We start from the raw sequence: 22,498 nt of genomic DNA on the forward strand, positions 1-22,498 counted from the left end.
TAGGCATTGGGTGGATACCCTGACTCTCTTGGATCTGTGTAACTGCGGAAATGGAGGCAATTGATCCACATTTGGAAGGATTGTAAATACAGGAGGCCCAGCGGCCCCACTGATGTGACAGAGGTCAACATACCATCAACCTGAGAAAAAGGCTGTACCTCAACCTCCTGTCCCTCTGGAAATGAATGACAGGCTGGAGTATGGCCTCTACCCACTGTGGATGTTACTATGGTGTGGTGTGTGGGACAGAGAGGACCCAAATGCAGCGCTCAGATAGACAGGTTTTATTGGGGAAAAAGAGGGTTCCAGAGGGTACAGGCAGGTGTCCCGAGGGCAATAGCAAAGGGACCAGAGGGTTTGGGCGGACGTCCCGAGGGCAAAGCAGAGGGACCATAGGGTTCGGGCGGACGTCCCGAGGGCAAAGCAGAGGGACCAGAGGGTTCGGGCGGAGGTCCAGAGGCGGACCAGGGGAGCCAGGGAGTTCCGACGGGCGGCCCAAGGGTGGAGCAGGGGAACCAGAGAATACAGGCGGGCAGCCCAAAGGCGGAGAAGGGGAACCAGGGAATTCAGGTGGGCGGGGGGGGCGATCGATCAGCCAACAACGCTAGCAGCGCTAGCGGGCCGGGGATCAGGCAGACGGCTAGCAGCACTAGCGGGCTGGGGATCAGGCAGACAGTAAGGCCCAACCTTGTCACATGACATAGAAGGGAGGCATAGTCGTGCTCCACCTGTTCCTGTATCGGAGCACAGATAAGCCAGTCGTCCAAATATGGGAGGATCTGCATACCACGGGCTTGCATCAGGGCCAGTGCTTCCCGCATGCACCTCATGAAGACCCTTGGGGCTAGGGAAAGCCCAAAGGGAGCACCTTCGAATGCAAAGCACATATATTGCCTGTGATGTATCACTATCGGGACGTGAAAATATGCGTCCTTCAGATCAATGGACGTGAACTGACTTTGCGCTGCCACTGCGTCAAGCACACCTGTTGTACGCAGCATGTGGAAAGGTAACTTTCAGAAATTTGTTTAGCCCCCTTAAGTCCAGCATAGGGCGAAACCCACCCTCTTTTTTTCGGAATTAGAAAATAAACTAAGTAAAACCCTTGCTGTATCTGAGGATCTATTCTTTGGATGGCCTCCTTTTCCAGGAGGGTTGATATTTCTTGGGGGTGTAGGCCCCTGAAGGGCAGCAAACTGCTGCCGAGTTTGATTAGCCTGGATTCCCCGCTCCAAACTTGCTGCGCTGCTGGGACGAACAGCTCCCATGGTACTACAGGTAGAGTGCGCAGGGCCCTCCTACATGGCTCCAAAAGCTGGGATTGGGCCAGCCAGACCTGGCGACGAGCCAAGGTAAGTGTTGCCATTAGCCTACCAAGCTCTCTAGTCATAAGGGCAAACGCCTGCAAAGCTGCATCACTGAGGACGGAAGCATCCACGGCAGAGGATTGCAGAGAATGGGACAGACTTGGACAGAACTAATATCAAGTGGGGAAAAAGAGTTTCCAGTACGGCCCATGCGCGCCGCTGTATCATAACCTTTCACCAGAAAGTCATCCGTAATGCGACACTGCGGCCTAGGACAGCGAGCAACCGGTCTCAACACTTCAGTGGGTGATAAACCGAGGGACGCGATAACTAGCTCCACATCTGGCCCTGCCCGTAACTGCTGGCATTCTGCATGGTCAGTTGTGTGGTGAGAAAAAGCCTTGGCCAGCATTCCTGGAGCTCCTCAATGTATGGCTGGGAAGATGGCACAGAAAAACCCATCTCAGGTGGGAGATGCCTAAAGACCAGCAGACCTGCAGGGACCACAGCTAGTGCAGCTGTGGTCCCTGCAGTTGGTGCTTCATCCAAGCCCAAGTGTGCCAGTGTCATACGGACCACTGGCTTAATTGTAGCATGGGCAGCCTCTGAGCCTGCTCTGGACCCGCTCCCCGTCTGCTGGGAACCAGTGTCAGAAGCACGGGTGGAAGCCTCCACTTCTCCCTGCCCAGGTCTGTCCTCGCAGAACTGGCTGCAGGAAGCCCTCATAGAAAGGGCATCGTCATCCCATCCTTGAGGGGTGGGGCTCCCGGCGGCCAGTCCACACTGGTTGCAGCCCCCCTGCCTGGCTGAAGGTTAAGGAGCAACCTCTTAATCTCAGCAAACTCTGAGGCTAGTGTGTCTACCATGGCTGCCAAACCATCCACCTTCTTGGCTTTCTTTCTAGGGGGGCACCTGAAAATGAAGGGCGACTATGTCTACTCCGGATGAAGGCAGCTGGCCTTCAAGCTGCAGTCCTTCCACTTCTGCTAGCCGAGCTAGCTTCAGTTCCCGCGGCATAAAACTGCAATTCATGCACTCTCTCAAGTGAATAACACCGAGGCACGTGGGGCATTCATCATGGCCATCTGCAGCCAGCAGTGGAGCGACAAACATGTGTCCCTAACATGGTGGGACCCTGCATATTTATGCAGCTTTAATATATAAATTTTTCACAACGATAACTGTTACCTAGAAGCGAAAACACCCAAAATAACAGATTAGTGAGCTCTTTTGTCCTTGCCTTGTTATTGAAAACAAATTAAAATAACTCCTCCTTTTAACAATAAAAGTAAACTGTACCCATAAGTGAAATCACTTAGAGTAACAGTTTAAGTTTAACTCTAATTAAATAACTCTCCTTCACTTAATAACCAAAAAATTCACCTATACTGTATATGTAGCTGTTAAGTCTACCGGGGAGCCAACGCTCTTTACCAAAGGATAAATTAAAGTTTACTTGACGTGCTTTAACGAGCGAAAACACTCGGCAGAGAGCCTACAATCAAGAATTACTGCTAAGCGTAAAAAAATTTGTAACAAAAGAGTCAAGGAGATCCGAAAACAGGCTCCTCACTCAAAAACAACAACTTATTTTTAACTAAGGAAACACTTACCTCGCCGGCCTAACTCCAAAGCTGGCGAGACACGCACTAGCTTGTCCTCAACCCATGCTGATTGCTGGCAAAAACACCGATCTAACAGCAGGTTTAGGAGTGCAGCTGCACTAATTAATCGCAGCCCTTGGAGGACGAAACCGTAGCTGCAGGGTGGTTGACGGTTATTCTCTCTTCCTTCCTTCCTTCCTTCAATTCAACCTGCATTCGTGGATCTGCAAGAAGAGTCAAGGGACATTTTTCCTGATGACGTGGGCTTTTTAAGCTATGCCCCGCATCATCCCAGGTCACAGGTGACTTAAATACTCGACCTGCGCTTGCGCGAGACGGATAACATCCAGTATTAAGCAGTGCCTCTGTCGGTCAGGAAGAATGAAATAGACCCCAAGTTTACAGGTACGGATTGATTCTACAAGTACAAAATAAACCTACAGTTACAAGAAGTTCTGTCCTACAAATTCTACTGATTGACCAATGGGGATGCTCGGATTAACATGTTATTTGACTATCTAATCAGGAACATCAGTTCACAATCCAATCACACAGTTGGGGGCTGGACTTTCTTGCCGGGAGCTTGTGGCTTCATCCCCATTGGTTACGAAGGTGAATATATAAAGAAGCAACCTAAAATATTTAAACGTATGTCTCATTGAATAATTTAATTAATGCGTACATTTACTTTTTATGTTTATCTATTGAGCATTTTTTAATTTCTGTATTCGTTTTCGATTGTGTCAGGGTCCATCCTCCATAGGAAGTGAAGTGGTCTGAAATGAGAGGAGAGGTGAGTAACAAACAGGAAACAGAATGAATGAAGTTCACAGAGAAACATGAGGAAGGATTTATCAAAATAAAACAGGAAATCACAGCACAAACCCAAAAGACTTTCTTCTCTGAGGAAACCTAACCTTAACCTTAAATGTTACCTGATATTATGTGTTAGCCTGGTTGTAGACTAGAATGGTGTCTTCAGGCCAAGCGGGAAGCTTCCGGTCTACAATATGAAGCCGATACAGGAGTCCCTGAAACCTGCATTCTTCTATTGAAAATTTTATAGACTCTTCTGGTTGCAAAAAGAAGTCTGGCTCCAATAGAAATAATGGGAAAATGACCCTACTTCTCAGCTGAATAATTACCCCAGTAAACACTTTCCTGATGAGTTTATAGTCTCAGTCGCTAGTTTCAAGTCTTCTTCAATATAAAATGATGTTCATTTATTAAATTATGGTCCCATTTATTTTAAAACAGACCATAAAGCAGACTATGTTTCAGAGCGGGATTATCTATGATTGACAAGTCGTGACCATGGCGACCTGTCAATCAGGCTAGAGCCGACTTGTACCCTCAAAACTGTGTAAATTTAACCAGCGCTGCTGAAATAGCTTATTAGGAGTCGGCTGTTCACTTTTTCTGGTGAGTACATTGTCAGTCACATACATTAAATTTGGCCTACTGCTTATATTATTTCACCATATGTACACAAATGTAGCCGAAGTTGTGAATGTGTGGCTACAGTGCCAGGGCTGAATTGTTGTCCCAGTCGGCCCCAGATATGAGGGAGCAATAAAGATTTATTGCATTAAGACATTTCTGATTTGGATTCCACACACATGGAATCATTTTCATTTGCTGAATCATCATGAAGACGTTCAGAGCCTCTGCTGCTATAATAATATTATTATTAATAATATTAGAATTTCCACTTTTACTGTCCGTCAGATCGGCCGACCAATCAACAAGCAGCCTGTTTCTGCCCGGTAACAGACGTCCTCATAGGATCCAGCCGGGACTCCTCTCTGCTCCACCTGTGAAAGTGAGGGGAACATCCTGGATGATGGAGGAGCTCGGTGGATCTCTGAAGAAGTGGAGACGAATGGTTTCCAAAGCTTCCAAGGCCCTCATGAGATCACTCCACTCAAAGGTGGACGGATTATTCTCTGATGTTTATTACGACATTGAAAAGTCTCCAAAACAGAATGTGATATTTGCAGAGTTTCAAAGTCTGATTCATCTGTCACCAAAGGCCTTTATCAGACCCATATCCAGCTGATTTCTTCACACGATGAACACAGACCCTTTTCATACTACTTGCCAAGAATCTTCTGTACGTCTCAAACCAGATGTCTCTTGATATAAGTTGAACCGTTACAACATTAATCAGAACGTCATGACAGAATAACAACGGTACGAAAATGAAAACTTCTAACAGCTGTGGGCCTTTTCCTACAGCTGCTGACTTTTCTGTGTCTGTATGAATAAAGTTTGTTTGACTGCACACATTAGAATGAGCCACAAATATCACAATGGAAAAGTCCAAAGAGCTCCTTAACATTTGTTAAAAATGTTCTAACAAATGTTAACTAACAAATGAAAATGCTTTGAGAAAGGATTATTTGCACAATAAGAAAACTTGCAATGCATTTTAAATACAGAAGAAACAAATGTGCATTGTCCAAGAAAGTAACTTAATCTTAAAAGACAAGCTGCTGATTTCTGCATATATTCTGTTTTGAATTGTCACCTGCCAGCTGAATGTTTTGTTTCCTTTTATATAAATAAAGACCTTTCCACTTTTCTAAGCCCTTGGTTTAGGCCATGGTTTGGTTTCTTCTAAATAAGGTTAAACTACATCCCCAGAATAAAGTCTGGAACCAGCAGGTCTGTGGCCTGAATATGATCACAGACATGTGACTGTCACACAACCAACATGATGGCTGACTCTTTTTTCTAGATGTGGGGGAAACATTTATAGGCCATCAGGTTTGTGTTGCTCTGTTTGTGTCTTTGTACTACTACAGGCTACATTCACAACACACAGTTTTCCTTCAGTGGCTTTGTGTTTGCATCTGTTTGGGCTGCTCATTAATGCAGCTGAATAGCCAGCTGATGTCCACATGTTCAGCTCTCTGCCTCCTATTCAAGCTGATCACCTGAAGAGAGGTGAAAATGCGCATCAGTCGCCTTTTCAAGCAGCTGATCCCCATTTGAATAGAGAGCCGACCTGGACAAACACACGATGGCCCGTTAAGTGAACAAACAGCTTCACTGTGATGTTAATGATGTGTTTGGACTCTCTTAGCTGCCGAGAGAAGCAGCAGATGTTTCATCTGATTTCACCATTTAAACAGTAACCGTAATATAGCTACTCCTTTGTGGCCCGGGGAGAAAGTCCCAGACTCCCTTCAACAATCGTGCAGTTTCAGAGGACACTTTAGAAACTTTGTGAAACGCTGTCTACGACTAATTCTTAATGATTCTGCCTTCCTGTAAATTCAACATTAAATGTGACACATGAAGTTATTTCTGTCTTTGTTGTACAAAAAGCTTCAGCAGGATATTTTCATGAGCCTCTGATGTGATAATAACAAGCGCTTCATTAAAACTCTGCTCTGTGTGAAGCACACTCCCTCATACACATCAAATATGATCAGCTGGTTTCAGGAAACCAACTAACTAAACTTCATCTTCTGCCTGAAATCAAGGAGCCATGTTTCTAAACGGCCTTAGCGACAGTAACTAAGGGGCGGGGCGAGACGCCGTGACATCGCGAGAACACTCCGCGGGATCCCGCAGCGCTCCTGTATCTGAGCCTGAAGAGCTCCGAGACCAGAATCCAGACTCAGTCCAGGACAACACGGTCCACCAGTCACAGCGGAGACCTGCAGGACGATGGAGAACCAGAACCCGGACCGCAGGAGCCAAACAGCAGCCTCGTGCTCTGATAGCGCCGATGTTCAGGTCAGTGTTCATGACTTCATCACGAGACTAAAGACACGAGGAAGAGTCTCGAGGGTCCGTGTATCATCCGTTCATTCTGTTGTTAGAGATCAGAGCCTGAAAACCCGCTCCAGGGTTTGTGTTGACGTGGTTTGATTTCCAAAGTGTCTCCGTGGTTCCTGTTTTCATCTTGAAGAGAGGAAGCTGAAAGAAAACATTTCTCTTTTCTTTGTTGTGTAACTGTCGCCATTTTCCCGCGCGGCGCATGCGCGGTGCGGCCCGTGTTGTGTCGGAGGCGCGCAGAACAAACAATGATGGTGAAAATGAAGCAGAGTCATTATATTTGCTCGTGTGTTGGTGAGTTTCTGAATGATCGTCGTGCAGGTTTCAGCTCTAAATAGTATCTGTGACTCGTGGTGAAGTTAGTTTATTATTCAACATTCGTTACCTTCAATAGCTCTGTGTCAATCTTCATTTCTCCCAGTTCTGGGATATACTGGAGAGCCAACTCAGGCAGAAGTTTCACAGTTGTGATCACCTCAGAATCACTGAAGACAACAATGCAGTCGAGAGCAATGCACTGAATGTCTGGGGCTTAGGGACCGTCTGCAAATGGCAACACATCTATTAACTTTTTTGTTTTTCAACATAAAAATGTCAAACCACTGATAATATAACTAGGCACCACCCTGAAAAGGTTTGTAAGTTTGTAAATAAACATGAAAAATATTTAATCAATTAAATACTTATATTTAATAAGTTCTGGGCCAGATCGGTAAAACGGACCCGGGCCGGTGTCCTTTAGCACAACGGGCCAATGCCGGTTCGGATCCGGTTTTCACATCTGGGCCGGCACTGGTCCAGCTCCAGGACGGATGACAATTATTATGTAGTCATTTGGCCCAAATGTGGGCCAGATCTGGACCAGTTCCATACTGGATCTGGCCCAGAGTCTCTAAGATACTGTTGAGGATCCGGTTTTCACATCTGGACTGGCACTGGGCCAGCTCCATTTATTAGTTCTGGCCTGGATTCACACCACCTCTGGCCTCTTTCATAACCTTAATCTATACCCACAAAACATATACAAAAATATGATTTTTTTTGTTAAAGGGATAGTTAAAATTTCTACCATCAGATGTTGTGCATGACTACCAAGTGCTATGGATCCTACTACTAGATAACAGTGAAGGTATAACCTTTCTGTCTGAGAAGCCAAAGGGTTACTGGGATAGTTTCAACCACAGAACTTATGGCAGGAGCTGATCTATATAATGTATAACAAATAGTGACTTGTATATCACTAAGATTTCTTGTTTTACTTATGTTTTCTTTTTCCTTGCATTTTAAACTCGATTACTTTTTTCTTTTGAATTTAAAAAGCATGGACAGTCAAAACTACTGTTAAACTCTGTTACAAAGACTGTTTCTATTTGTCCTACACAGAATTTCAACAAAGAAAGTGATAGAACAGATGAGTGACACATTTTAAATCTTATTTGAAAAGTTTGAGATAAAAAGAGAGGACAGAAACTTAAAACAAAGTAGATAATTGCTAAACTAACATTCTGTCTTTAACTGTCTTTAACAACTGTAGGAACAAGAAACTTCACTCCAGTTGACTTGCAGGTGCAGGTGATTAGTTTCTAGTAACCGTACAGTAACCACACACCTATGACACAGGTGTTTTTAAATGAATGCATTAGTATTAAACTCTAATAATAGCAACAGTGTGGCTTAGTTAAAAAGCTCAATACATTGACATTGCTATCAGTCTTGCATAGTGTAGTGTACCATTAGTAATGATGATAGTAAGAAAGTAAGATTTGATTTCTCCCTGAGAGAGATGAGAAGATAGATACCATACTCTACATATAAAGCTAAAGCCAGGAGACACACAAGCGATAAGTTTGTCTTGATAGATGATTACTGCCAGCCATTTAGATTTTAACCATTTTCCATGACCATGGTATAAATAACAAAGATTTTATAGCCAAAATACAATATCCAACTCCAACTAGTCACATGAAACCCAGAAAAAACTGTAAATGCACATTGTTTTGGTGGCTTTACGGGAAACACTGATGAGGCAAGTGGAGAAGTGGGAATGCCATAACCCTCACATGACACCCAACAAATCATCAGTAGTGGAAGAGTGGGGGATGGCCGATGTGTTCATTCTGCAAAAGATAAAAGAATGGCTGATTACTCAACTGATAATGGCAATCACAAATTACATAAAATCCACAGAGATTAGTTATTTTAAAGGGGGCTGGACTAGACTAGGGCTGGAAGATTTGACCTAAAATCAAAATCCAGATTAAGTGAACATTTTACTGCGATTACAACTAATGAATGATTATTTAGATTTTTTTGCCCTCCTAGTTCATCTACTAGTTACCTCCACATATAAAACGTATACAAAAATACTTACTTATCAACAGAGTTCTTGTCAGCATTTCTTTAAAATATTTCTTTTCCCTTTACTCCTTTCCAATTAATCTGTTTGGCCACTGTGTTTGAGAAAACCATTGAAAGTATATTCCAAGATTGAACAGTAAATACTATTAACAGAATGTTATCTGTGAAAGTTGCTAAAATAAGGATGAAAGACCCAGTGGGTAACGTTACCCTGCATGACAAATGACCCCAGGAGCTCAGCTCTGCTAATGTTACAGGTTTGCACTGCATTGTGATATTGGAACAAACCCCAGTGGTAGTAACGTTATGTACAAAACATGCAACAAAAAAATGTGAGGCAAATTAAAAAGAATGAGAAATGCTGATTGTACCACTGCCAGCCATCTCAGTGTACTGATATCATGAACCTCATTGTAATTTTTAACTGTAAAATTTGATGAATTACTGGGAACAATCAGCCTCTAGACAAAACAAATAACATTTCTTACAGCTCCTGACAGAAATCTGAGGGTAAACACTTGGTAAGCTTAACATAGCACACTATATCCCTCGGAAAACGCCCCAAATAAATATCCAGAATGAATCAGGAACTGCTCCTCAACCATAATACCACAGTGTGATTTCATACAAAGTCAATGAAAAGACACGGAGAGAGGAGATTTCCCGCCCATAGACCTTATTTGTCATAATGAATTTACGTTTTGATTAATGTCAGATGAAAATTCCAACTTCTTTAGATGGCTTTGATTTTTTAAACACTTAACTTACCTATCATAACTTTATAAAGTTATGCTAACTATAGCCAAGATCAAATCAAAGCCGGAAAAAAATACTTAAACTTACCCTATTAATCCCGGGCTCTCAGCCAGGGGTGAAGAAAAGATTGAACCTAAAAAGGTGACAGGTGCTGTCAATTGGTGCTGTTGGAAACTAACGTTACAATATCGTTGTTCTCCAGCACTGTGCTTTGGCTTGTGGTGTAAACTTATGTAGTTTCTCTCAGCACTCTGTTTTGGTTTTGTCGGTTACATTTGTGAAACAATAAGCTGATGAAGCTAAGACTAATTAGCAATAAAACGGCAGCTTCCAGTGATGAATCTCAGATCAGCCAGCTAAACGGATGGTGAATATTATTAGTAATGAAATGGTAACAGCAGGGAAGCTCAGATCAGCAGCTGAACATTTTACTGCCCTGGTGGAAAACATGCATTTCTTTTTACTGCTAATGGTGATATATGCCACTGTGCACACAAATTTGTACTTTCACACGCTAAATTCCCATTCAAAACATCGCACCGTTTTGCCACAAGCTGAAATTATGCCCGTCTGTACTACTTTGTGTTTCTGTATTTAAAAAAAATTAAAAGGCCTTGATCCTCACCGGACAATGCCTTCATAAACATGTATTGTTTGCGTGACATACTGTGCAAATGCATATATTTCCTGAGCTCTGTGTGAAGCCGCAGCCTGTCGAAGAAGGTGGGCCAGATAATGTTTTTAACACACTAAAATTAGCTTTGTTAAACGTTAGGTCTTTGGCAGGAAAAAAACATTTTTAATCAATGATTTTATAATCACTCACAATCTTAATTTCATGTTTAACTGAAACTTGGTTGGACCAAGATAACAGTGCAGCTGTCCTTATCGAGTCTACCCCTCCCAGCTTCAGTTTGAGTGAAGCTAGAGTGCATAAGAGAGGAGGTGGAGCTGCCATTTTGTTTAATGACTCCCTCCAATGCAAAAAGATGTCTTATGGGAATTTTGCTTCTTTTGAATATGTGGCTCTTCAGCTGAATTCTTCTTCTCGAGCTATTTTTCTAAATATCTACAGGTCCCCTAAATACAGTGCAAACTTTTTTGATGACTTTGGTGAACTGCTGTCTATAATCTGTATTGACTTTGACTGTGTGGTTACTGTTGGTGATTTTAACATCCATGTTGACAACCCCCAGGACAGAGGGACTAAAGAACTGTGTTGTGTTCTTGATAATTATGGACTGACTCAACATGTGACGAGGCCCAAACACAATAAGGGGCACATTTTGGACTCGGTCATCTCCAAGGGTCTGGACATTTCCAAGGTTGTGGTGACTGATGTTGCTCTCTCTGATCATTCCTGTGTTTTCTTTGAGAGTGCTGTCTGCGTGCACTTTCTTGGCACTAAATAACTGTTTTGATGTCTTCCAGTCAGGTTTTCGACCACACCATAGCACTGAGACGGCTCTTGTTAAGGTCTTCAATGACATCCATTTAAACACTGACAGTGGAAGAATTTCATTCCTAGTATTATCTCAGTGCTGCATTCGACACGGTCGACCACAACATATTACTAGACAGACTTGAAAACTGGGTTGGACTTTCTGGCACAGTACTATACTGGTTTGAATCCTACTTAAAGGAAGGGACTACTTTGTGTCTATAGGTAATCACACATCTGAGCTAACAAAAATGACATGTGGAGTTCCCCAAGGCTCCATTCTGGGACCTCTTTTGTTTAACATTTACATGCTTCCACTGGCTCAGATTATGAAAAACAATAAAATATGTTAATGTTAAGAACCACAAATCAAGCCAGAAAGCTAAGGATAAATGCAAATACAGTAAGATTGTTATTCACGTTGGCGGTAATGACTCCCGGTTACGCCAATCGGAGGTCACTAAGATTAATGTTGAGTCGGTGTGTACATATGCAAAAACAATGTCGGACACCGTAGTTTTCTCTGGACCCCTGCCAAATCTGACCAGTGATAACATGTATAGGTGGTGTCCAGAAAACGATGTGGGCTTTGTAGATCATTGGCAAACTTTCTGGGGAAGACCTAGTCTGATCCGGAGAGACGGCATCCATCCCACTTGGGAAGGAGCAGCTCTCATTTCTAGAAATCTGGCCAAGTTTATTAGTGGACCAAATCCATGACAACCCAGAGTTGAGACCAGGAGGCAGAGTCGCAGTCTAACACACTTCTCTGTTCCTCCATTTCAGGAGTTACTTAGTGAAAACCCTACAGTGACGGTGTCTGTCCCCCGACCATTGAAATTATTTAAATCAAAGCTAAACAGAAGAGGAGCTGTGCATAAAAACGTCATAAAAATTAAAAAGTGCAAAAGAATCAGAAAATTAAATGTGGACTCAACCTGTTATGAGGAGCATTAATGCCTCACTGTGGGCATTTTTGTCCGCTAAGGTGCTAGATAAAAATATGAATTAGGCATAAGAAATACATTTTAAAATGTGTCCTTTCCAGATGCCAGTAAGTGGCGCTATCACTATGACTGGATATTGACACATAGGTCTCGAAGAGGTTTACTTGTGAATTTTGGGACAAATCTGACCATGTTTAGTCCATTTACATGCAACTTTTTCATGGCGAGACATCAATTAAATGGCACGCCATGGACACACCGTTGGATCAATCAAACACATCGCAATTTAACATCGCATGGCCCTTAAGATGGCACTACCCACATTTGAGGGTGATCGGGTTAAAGCTCTAGGAGGAGTTTGCTAAAGTATGGAGAGTGTAAACCGGTTGAAATTTTGTAAATAATTCCAAATGGCAGACTTTCTGTTGGGTTTAGGGTATGGCTCCAAGAGGGTTAATTTTAAGTGTAGAGATGTTACATCAGACCCTCACATTTTGTACAGTTAAGTAAAACGTACGGCGGGGGCTGCTTCTTTGAAATTTTGTAGGGGGCGTTGTGGAGCCATTTTACCACAACCACCCTGCACAACCATATTAGACAACAAAGAACGCCGTTTCTGATATGCCTGCCAAGTTTTGTGAGGTTTTTAGCATCCCAAGCCATGTGAAGGCTAAAAGTCTCACAAATGGACAATTTTGTCCCTAAAGCTATGTGTTATAAAAATAAGGGGTAAAGTTTGAAACATGTCCTTTCCTGGTGCCAGAAGGTGTCGCTGTCACTATGACTGGATATTGACATTTAAGACTCTAAAGGGTTGAAATGTGAAATTTGGAACAGAACTGATCATGTCTAGCCCATTTACATGTTGCTTCCTTTTTCATGGCTAAGCATCAAAATTCTACGCCACGCCATGGCCATGCCGTTTGAGCAATCAAAGCTTCGCAATTTGACATCACAAGGTTCGTAAGATGGTGCTACCCACATTTGAAATCGATCGGGTTAAAACTCTAGGAGGAGTTCGTTAAAGTACGGAGCCTGTCAATTCGGTAAATAATTCAAAACGGCCAACTTCCTGTTGGGTTTAGGGCATCGCTCCAAGAGGCTTTTTGGTATGTCTGGATATAAGACGTGCCACAGAAATTTCATACATGTAGGTCAAACGCATTAACGTTCATTAAAGGTCACTTCCTGTTGCCAGCAGGTGGCGCTATGACTGTGGGTGAATGTCGGCATGTACATGTGATCAGGGCGGGACTCTCATCCTACATGTACAGTTTGGTGCAGATGTGAGCATGTACACTGAAGTTATAATAACTTCCTGTTTCATGGCGAATTGACAAAAACTCAGATAGCACAACTTTTAATCGTCATTTTTCACCACTTCTTACGTCTGTGCGAATTTTGGTTTTTGAGCTTGTTTAGGCCCCTAAAATTGAGCTTAGTTTGCAGGGGGGAAAAAATCCTTGCAGTTTCAATAGGGACCTCGCATGGTTTGTGCTCGGGCCCTAATGAAGCACACGCCTGTTTTCTCCGTTGCTTGCATCAGACAACCAGCTCGCAGCAAAACACAGGCTCCACGTAAGGATCCAAAACAACAACAAAGGTTTACGTGCTGATGCCCATCAGACCAAACAGGTTCAGATGATGTCAAGTAAGAACACAGTGAACGTCAGAAAAGCTGGAGAGAAACGGAGAAAGTCACGTTAGCTCGCCGAGCAGTTGCTAATGTTATCTGGTGCAAAGTTGTATCGCTCTCCATTTAACTTCACCAAAAACGCGATCCATGTTACTTTCCTGCATAACACCGGTATTATGTATAAGTGTTGATTTAGCCTGCAAGAAAGGATGTAACTGAGAAAAGCAAATGTGGAGCGATTTGTTTACTAAGTTGGCCTATAATGATTCTGGCAGGAGCAGCCAGCTAACGCTACAGTAGCTCGGACCTGCCGCTGTTTGCTTCGTAATGTTCAATTTAGATTTATTGCTCATGGACGCAGCAAAACTGCGACAACAACCCAGAGGAAGAACCGTGCACTAACTTACAGTAAAGTTACTTACTGCGGTCTAACTGTTATAAATCTTGTTATAATATTCATTCCAGCTCACTGCCCGTTTCGTTATCATCCAGTACATGTAGCGGTGCTCACATTGCTGTGCCTCCAGCAAAAGATACACTGATAGTAAAGATAGTTAGTGAAAGCAGCAGGCGAGCTAACGATGTAGCACGCCATGCAGTAAATGTACCGTGATCATGTAACGAGCAGCTGATAAAACTATTAATGTAACTTTGCAGTTTCCAGCTCTGTCTGTTCTCCCTGTCTGTCGATATGCGGCTTGCTGCGCATAATGAAAGGTACGGAGCCGGAGTTGATCTGCCTCTGAGACGGGAACGTTGAAGTAACGGAGTCTGAACATGACGGAGTGAAAAGCCACGGCCTGCATGCAGGTCTTTCTATGTTTATTGCAGGATTTCTGTATGAAAAAGGTTGTGTTTTGGATAATGCTCGCTCATGAGTTAAAGCGAGCACGTGTACGAGCACACGCCTGGTTGCAATCTTAGAACCGCCCCGCTAGTGGCTGCTGGAAACTACATAATTACCCTTTTAAGTCATGTAATTAATGTGACAAAAGACCGACTCACCACTAACACAGCCCTCTGCGTGTTTAGTTTCTACATGCTGCAGTAAGCTGCGGGCGGAGCCCTTTGGCTCCGGTAAACTCCAGTTAGCTCATTGTGTTCTTCTGTTTGTTTGTTTTTTATCAGTGGATCTGCACCTGATCGCCCTATGTAACACCCATGACATGAGTTGAGGATGTTTTAGCCAACTATAGACCTATATCTAAAGCAGTTGCCAAACTGTGACTTTCTACAGAGCAATAGTTTATAAAGGCACTGGTGAAAATTACTAATGACCTCCTAATTGCATCAGACAAAGGACTCGTCTCTGTACTGGTTTTATTAGATCTAAAAAAAAAAAAACACTCTCTCACTCTCTCTCCCTCATGATCACCGCTGCACAAATCTGTCAACACAGCGCAGTCAATGTTGGAGACCAAGCTTAAAAGTTATTAGCAAGCATGTAAGGAGCCTAGCTATTAGGGGTGAAACAACTAATCGACACAGTCAACAAAAATCGTTTCATGACGTCATCGGGCCGTAACGACACAGGCAGCTTAACGGACTAAAGTGATGTGAACAGTAAAGTTACTAAAACAAAATCAGTGCTGCAGTAACTTTACCACCTAAAACCTTCAGTGTGGGAGCACTTCACTATTCACTCAGCCAAAAAGGTTAACTGCAGCATCTGCAAAGCTGAGCTTTCCTGGAAACACCGGAGGATCTGAAGAGGATGCGCCTAACGTTGTTGCTCTGTGGATGATGAAGACTTGTCTCGGTAAGCTACTTTGCAAGCTAGCTTCCCATTAAACTTAACACTATGAGCGTTAACGTCTTCTATACAGTTTGCTTTGGACAATTTCATTTTTAATGGCGCTGTGACTAGCACATTTACGATGCACAACAGCCACGTTCACATTCCAGATGTGCCCTGACTTTACAATCAAACGATGAATCGCTCATGGCGACGTTCCCAGATGGAGAACGTGATGCTGCCGAGTGCGGAAGACAACACCGGACAATTTCATACTTTCTAAAGAAGAGAAAACGGTTCTCATGTCAATGCGTGATGTTACTAGTCCTCTTATTATTATTATTATTATTATGATTATTATCAAACAATGGTATCCTTAACATTACCATAAATATCTGTACCATAATTCATTCAGTCTGTACCAACATTACAGTCTGTACTTCTGTGTGGATATTGTGTGAAGGCTACACCCCCCCACGCCCCCAACCCTCTCTCCCTCTTTTATGGCCATCTCTCTCTCACCCCCAAGCAGTCGAGGCAGATGGCCGCCCACCCTGAGCCATGGTTCTAATCGAGGTTTCTGCCTCTTAAAGGAAGTTTTCCCTTGCCTATGGTCTAGACCTGCTCTTTTATGAAAAGTGCTTTGAATCGGCGCTAGATAAGTAAACTTGAATTGAATGGTGTTTTGCCAGTTAAAAGCTTTTAAGCTGCAGCAGCAGGAAATAAGTTTGCATCAGCAGTAACTTAATCCAGCATTTTTCACAGCTTACACTTACACCATAACGCTCTTCTCCTGCACTTGAAGTCAAAGTGGTCACAAATTCAGTGGTCAGTCTTTAAATTAGATGACTATGTAATAGACAGTACATACTCATTATGTGGTGATGACATCTCACTTACTGTGTTTCTCTCTGTTGATATAGAGAAAGAGAGGAAGAGATGGACCCAAACATCACCGCTGTCAACACTGTGACAAATCCTTCACAACATCTGGATATTTGAAGAATCATCAGAGAGTTCACACTGGAGAGAAACCGTACAGCTGTGACCAGTGTGGGAAAACTTTCAGTAGATCAGATAAACTAAAAATCCACCAACGTGTTCATCAGATATTTCACACTGGAGTGAAACCTCACAGGTGTGAACAGTGTGGAACAACTTTCAGTAGATCAGATTCCCTAAAATTCCACCAACGTGTTCACACTGGAGAGAAACCGTACAGGTGTGAACAGTGTGGAAAAACCTTTGCTAAATCAGGTAATCTAAAAATTCACCAACGTGTTCACACTGGAGAGAAACCGTACAGGTGTGAACAGTGTGGGAAATCTTTCGCTAAATCGGGTACTCTAGAAATTCACCAACGTGTTCACAGGGGAGATAAACCTTACTGGTGTGAACAGTGTGGAAAAACTTTCACTAAATCAGATTCCCTAAAAATCCACGAACGTGTTCACACTGGAGAGAAACCTCACGGGTGTGAACTGTGTGGGAAAACTTTTGCTAAATCATCTAATCTAAAAATTCACAAACGTGTTCACACTGGGGAAAAACCTCACAGGTGTGAACAGTGTGGGAAATCTTTCGCTAAATCAGATTCCCTAAAAATCCACGAACGTGTTCACAGGGGAGATGAACCTTACTGGTGTGAACAGTGTGGAAAAACTTTCACTAAATCAGATTCCCTAAAAATCCACGAACGTGTTCACACTGGAGAAAAAACTCACGGGTGTGAACTGTGTGGGAAAACTTTTGCTAAATCATGTAATCTAAAAATTCACAAACGTGTTCACACTGGAGAGAAACCGTACTGGTGTGAAGAGTGTGGGAAAACTTTCAGTAGATCAGGTACTCTAAAAATTCACCAACGTGTTCACACTGGAGAGAAACCGTACTGGTGTGAAGAGTGTGGAAAATCTTTCACTACATCAAGTGACCTAAAAATCCACCAACGTGTTCACACTGGAGAGAAACCGTACTGGTGTGAACAGTGTGGAAAAACTTTCACTACATCAGGTGAGCTAAAAATCCACAACGTGTTCACACTGGAGAGAAACCGTACTGGTGTGAACAGTGTGGGAAATTTTTCACTCGGTCAGGTGACCTAAAAAAACACCAACGTGTTCACACTGGAGAGAAACCATACAGGTGTGAACAGTGTGGAAAAACCTTCACTGCATCAGATTCACTAAAAATCCACCAACGTGTTCACACTGGAGAGAAACCGTACTGGTGTGACCAATGTGGCAAATCGTATGCCGACAGGAGAACCCTTAGACGACACAAATGCCTCAGTATGACGGTTTTCACAGAGCCGAGCGAGCTGTTTCCTTCTGCCCTGAATACAACTACCTGTCATCGTGTGACTGTGCTGGACTAACGTCATGTGATGACAGCTGAGGAAATTTGATTTGGAAACAGCTGGAAAGCATCAGTCCGGACGTTTCTAGCCATTAGCAAAATTAACTGCATTAGTCAGGTTTCACCCAGTAGTGGGCAGTCTCTGCAATTTTTATACCACTATATGTAGAATTCAATTAGTTTGAGACAGTGTCCAGATTTGGACCTGAATCCATCACCAACACTACTTAATACCCATACACATAGGTAATCAGCTGAAACAAGAGGTGTGGGGGTTTAGTGACTCTTTAAGAAGGCCATGGGATGTGGTCAAAAGCTCCCACAAATAAGTGGTGTGTGAGGCTTGAGTTCAGACTCATTGATTACAGATGAGTTCTCCAAGGTCAAGAATGAACCTCCGCACTTGATGAAATATTGTTCCTGTGTGCTTCATACATATATTATTGTTGTTGAGCTGTAGGTTAAACGTGTTTACATTAAATAATCTGTATTCTACATCTATTATTTACTTTTACATCTATATTCATTGATTTATTTTCTATTACTGAATGTGGTTTTGTTCAGACTGAAACCAAATCCAAATCTAGTCGATGTAAAGAGACGCAGATTCACTCAGTTGGTCTTCTTTGAAGAAGACTGAAGCTCTCAACGTTGCTCCTGCACCATCTCCTCTGTGGGATGTTTGTACTGTTTGCAACAGTTAATGTGTCCTTGTAATTAAAACAGATTTGTGAGCAATATTTGAGGGAAATAGGCCTTTTGTGTACAAAGAGAAAGTCTTAGATCTTTGAGTTCAGCTCCTGATGAATGGGGGCAAAAACTAAAGTGTTTGACAAAACAGTTCCACAAAAACAGCTAACGCTAATTTCTTTGTCTGCTAATGATGTGTCTGCTTACACAGTGAGATGAGAGCATTCATTGATGAACTGACAGTTATAAACTTAATGTGACCACGTGACGGCCAAAGGGGAAACTGTAATAGAAACTAATAGATTTTACCTGTATGTACTTTTAATAATCCTCTATATGTCATTACTTTGTTCTTTGCTCATCTTATGTGGTGTTATAATTTCCACTAAGTGTACCAGTGTTTTGATATAATGACCTGTGAGATTGTTTTGTGTCATGCTTTCCTGTGAGAAAGGAGTTTCCACTGTGGCTCAAGGCTGAGAAAGGCTTTTCTGTTGGACTTAACATTAAATGTCTTCTCTGTTTCTCTAATTTTGGTATGTGTATTTGTATACAGTATATTTAGGGAGACCTGAGAACAGCAAAGACAAAGAAACACAAACGCAGGCAGACAGAACAAAAGGACATACAGCATCAGAGTCACTACAGAGATCTAGTATCTTCAACCAAGTGCAGTTGCCCTTGACTTTAACCTTCGTTGGATCTGAAGATGAGTTTCTGTTCCATCATCTGGTCTTATAGAGATGGTGGCGCAGAGCTTTGTCTCACATGTTGCTCCAAAATCTTCCACAGGTGTGAACTGGGTTGAGACCTGGGCTGCATCTGAAAAGTCAAAAAGATCTCCTGAAGGAGAATCCATAAGGACTTAGGAAAAGACAACCGTGGTCTGAGAGAATCCGGCTGCTCTTTTCTAGGCGACGTAACTGTTACTGATGTGGCCCGACGTTATGAAACTACAATGTTCTGAAGATGGACTACAAAAAGCGCATCTGTGACAATGCGCCCTGTGTTTTAATGCAGGCCATCTAAAGGTGGACAATATGATGGAAAACAGGCTATTACTCCATAACTAAGGTAGCAAAAAACCCTAAAGGTTACCAGTCACCAAATAATCAGGGATGGGATTTTCCCGGATTAATCCGGAATTCCGGATTTCCCAACCTGAAAATCTGACCCACGTGCATCATATTGTTGCTTGTTACAGGCTGTGTCTAATGTTTACTTTGACTTTGTTGTCGATTGATCACTCATATAGCCTGTATACACTTTACTGTGTGAATGGTTGGTCGCTTTTTAAGGCGTCATTATGTTAAAGGTTTTTGGAACGTTATAAATTAATTTCTTGTAAATAGTTGTGACGGGGTTCATATAAGGCCTTTTCAGATGGCTTGGATCTGCGGGGGCGCTCTGCACTCCTGATCAACAGACAGGCGCTCCGCGAGGTATCCATGGCAATGGCTTCTGTGTAACTGGTCAGTCAGGCCACCAGGTCTTAAACAGGCAACAACCTCAGCTGCTGTCTCTTAGTCATTAAAAGTCATCTCCTCAACCAGTCCTCTGCTTGTTTTTCATGTTATTCCAGCCTGATAGGGACTTGTTGTACCACTTTTCAAGTCATTTGATAGGGTTATCCTCAATTGATGGAATGACTTCCCCTTGCGCAAGTATTGAAGAGAGAAGAAAGGTTCATAAAAGTTCAATAACTTTGATGAACGGAGGACATATGGACAGATAGGGCGCGGTGGACCCCCAGCGTGCAAAGCAAGCCTTCATAATGTTTTGTGGCTTTGGGAAACAATGCTCTGTGCTGTCCTGGGACTATTATGCACGGACACGGGTCTGGACGAGCACGGACTTGCTCACTGTAACTTTTCTTTTATGTTCAGAGTGAAACATTGTCCAAACACAATGATGAACTGCACCACGTCCGTACCACCCGAATGTGGAGCACGTTCCGTGCAAACTAGAATATATTTTATATATTAATTATAAATTGGCTACTTGTGGTGCTCCAAGAGATGGATTTAGCACTGCTAAAACGCCCATCAAAGTTAAGTCCCTAATATGCTCCAAATGAAAGCATGTTGCTCTGATAAAAAGCTGCTCCATCACGTCCGGGACTGGGCTTTACGCACTGACCCAGGACTCTCACATGAACCGGGATCAGCGTGCACCAGAGTCCGGGGACGCGGGGCCTTTAGCGGGGGTGTCGGTGCTCGCTGTTGCTGTCATAATATAAAGTTTGTCTTATAATAAATGCAGGGCTTTGTGCGCGACATGTCTGTGCCAGCCTCACCTAAAGGGCGTGGGGCTGTGTCCATTTGGGCAGCCAGTCTCAGTGCTTCAAGCCATCCGCTCATGCTCTTCGTCCTAGTCCAAATACAAATCAAAGCATGTTTTGACTGCTCAAATATTATGTAGGCTGTATAAAGTCTGTGTTGCTCAAATATAAACACCAAAATTAATGTTTCAAATGTATCTTTTAGTTTGTCAGTGCGTTTTGTGGTGTTAGGAATTGTTTTCTTGCGCATTTCCGCACTAACTCAAAACTTGCGTACATGTACACCACCTCCTGAGCTGGCGTAGGATTTGAGCGTGCCATACGCCAACGTCCATATTGATAAATCTCAAAGTCACCGTGGTTTTGGGTGTATGCTGGAAATTTGGTGTACGCACTTTTCATAAATGAGGGCCAATATGTCAGCATTTCATATTTCTGCTAAATAGTGTTAACAGTCTTCTCATCTTGTCCCCACCACTTTTCAGCACAAAGTGAGGCCCTTGGCTTAGGCCATGGTTTGGTTTCCCAGACTCCCAGCAGCTGCTGGAGCTTCAGTAATTCACAGATTTCAACAGCAGAAACACTGATTTTACATTTCACCTTAATGACTTTGAAGCTGAAGAAACAAACACTCGTCTGACAGCGTCTCATATTTATTGTGTTCAACTTGTTCCAGCTCTTCAGTGAAGTTCGGCTATATGGTGTTGACACTGAGTGAGATATTTAAACCAGATCCTCCATGTTTTTCTGGCTGCTACGTTCCATCAAATGGAAATATTATTCAGACAAACTTCCCCAGAATAAAGTCTGGAAGCAGCAGATGGTCTGTGGCTGCTATAAGATCAGACTGTCTGTGGCCTGAATATGATCACAGACATGTGACTGTCAGGTCAAATTAAACCAACATGATGGCTGACTCTTTTTTCTAGATGAGGGGAAAACATGTCAACATTTATAGGCCTATCAGGTTTGTGTTGCTCTGTTTGTGTGTTTGTCCTCTGTGCTTTTAATACCTGCCGCTGCCACAGAGAAGACATCCTCCCCAAATATTAGCAAATGAGGGGTGTAGGAGCGACTTTGAATGGCATGGCCACTTTTTAATAAAGCTCATAAATGCTCACTTCTAATGACTTTTTAAAACAGACTGTACTTTTAAGTGTGGCTGAAAGAGGGTCTTTGCAGAGACAGAAGAAGGAGAATAGACTAGAGAGGGAGAGGGTCAGAGAGACAGAGTATAATATAACTAGAACAAAAACCGTGGAACAGCTGCTAGTCATGTAGCTGCCACAGTACAAATGTATTTAGTTATCCTAATGTTAGACTTGTGAGCTGTCTGTGATGTTTGCTGTGTCTCACTTGGCCCTGACTCTCCCTGCAGCACCTGTTTGTGAACACAGAACTGTCTTCGCTGCAAACTCTGATGACATGCTGTTGGTCTAACAAAGTCTTTTACTATGTGAGTTTTAGAATTTACTACGTCTACTAGCTATCCATACAACTTACAAGCTCGTCCTCCTCACTTTGTTCTACTCCTGCTCCTGCGACATCCGTCCTCTTCCTCTTAAAATACTGCAGGATGCTCGTCTCTCTGTGTGA

General features: G+C 42.9%; 1 pseudogene; it reads left to right on the forward strand.

Annotated features, from left to right (window-relative positions):
* Window positions 1–6,331: 6,331 nt before the first annotated feature.
* Window positions 6,332–19,132, forward strand: LOC119912624 (annotated as a pseudogene).
* Window positions 19,133–22,498: the final 3,366 nt, after the last annotated feature.

This window comes from Micropterus salmoides, unplaced genomic scaffold, assembly GCF_014851395.1.
Source record: "Micropterus salmoides isolate LMB-PRFRI ecotype aquatic unplaced genomic scaffold, ASM1485139v1 Ms_hic_scaffold_2, whole genome shotgun sequence".
Lineage (NCBI taxonomy): Eukaryota > Metazoa > Chordata > Actinopteri > Centrarchiformes > Centrarchidae > Micropterus > Micropterus salmoides.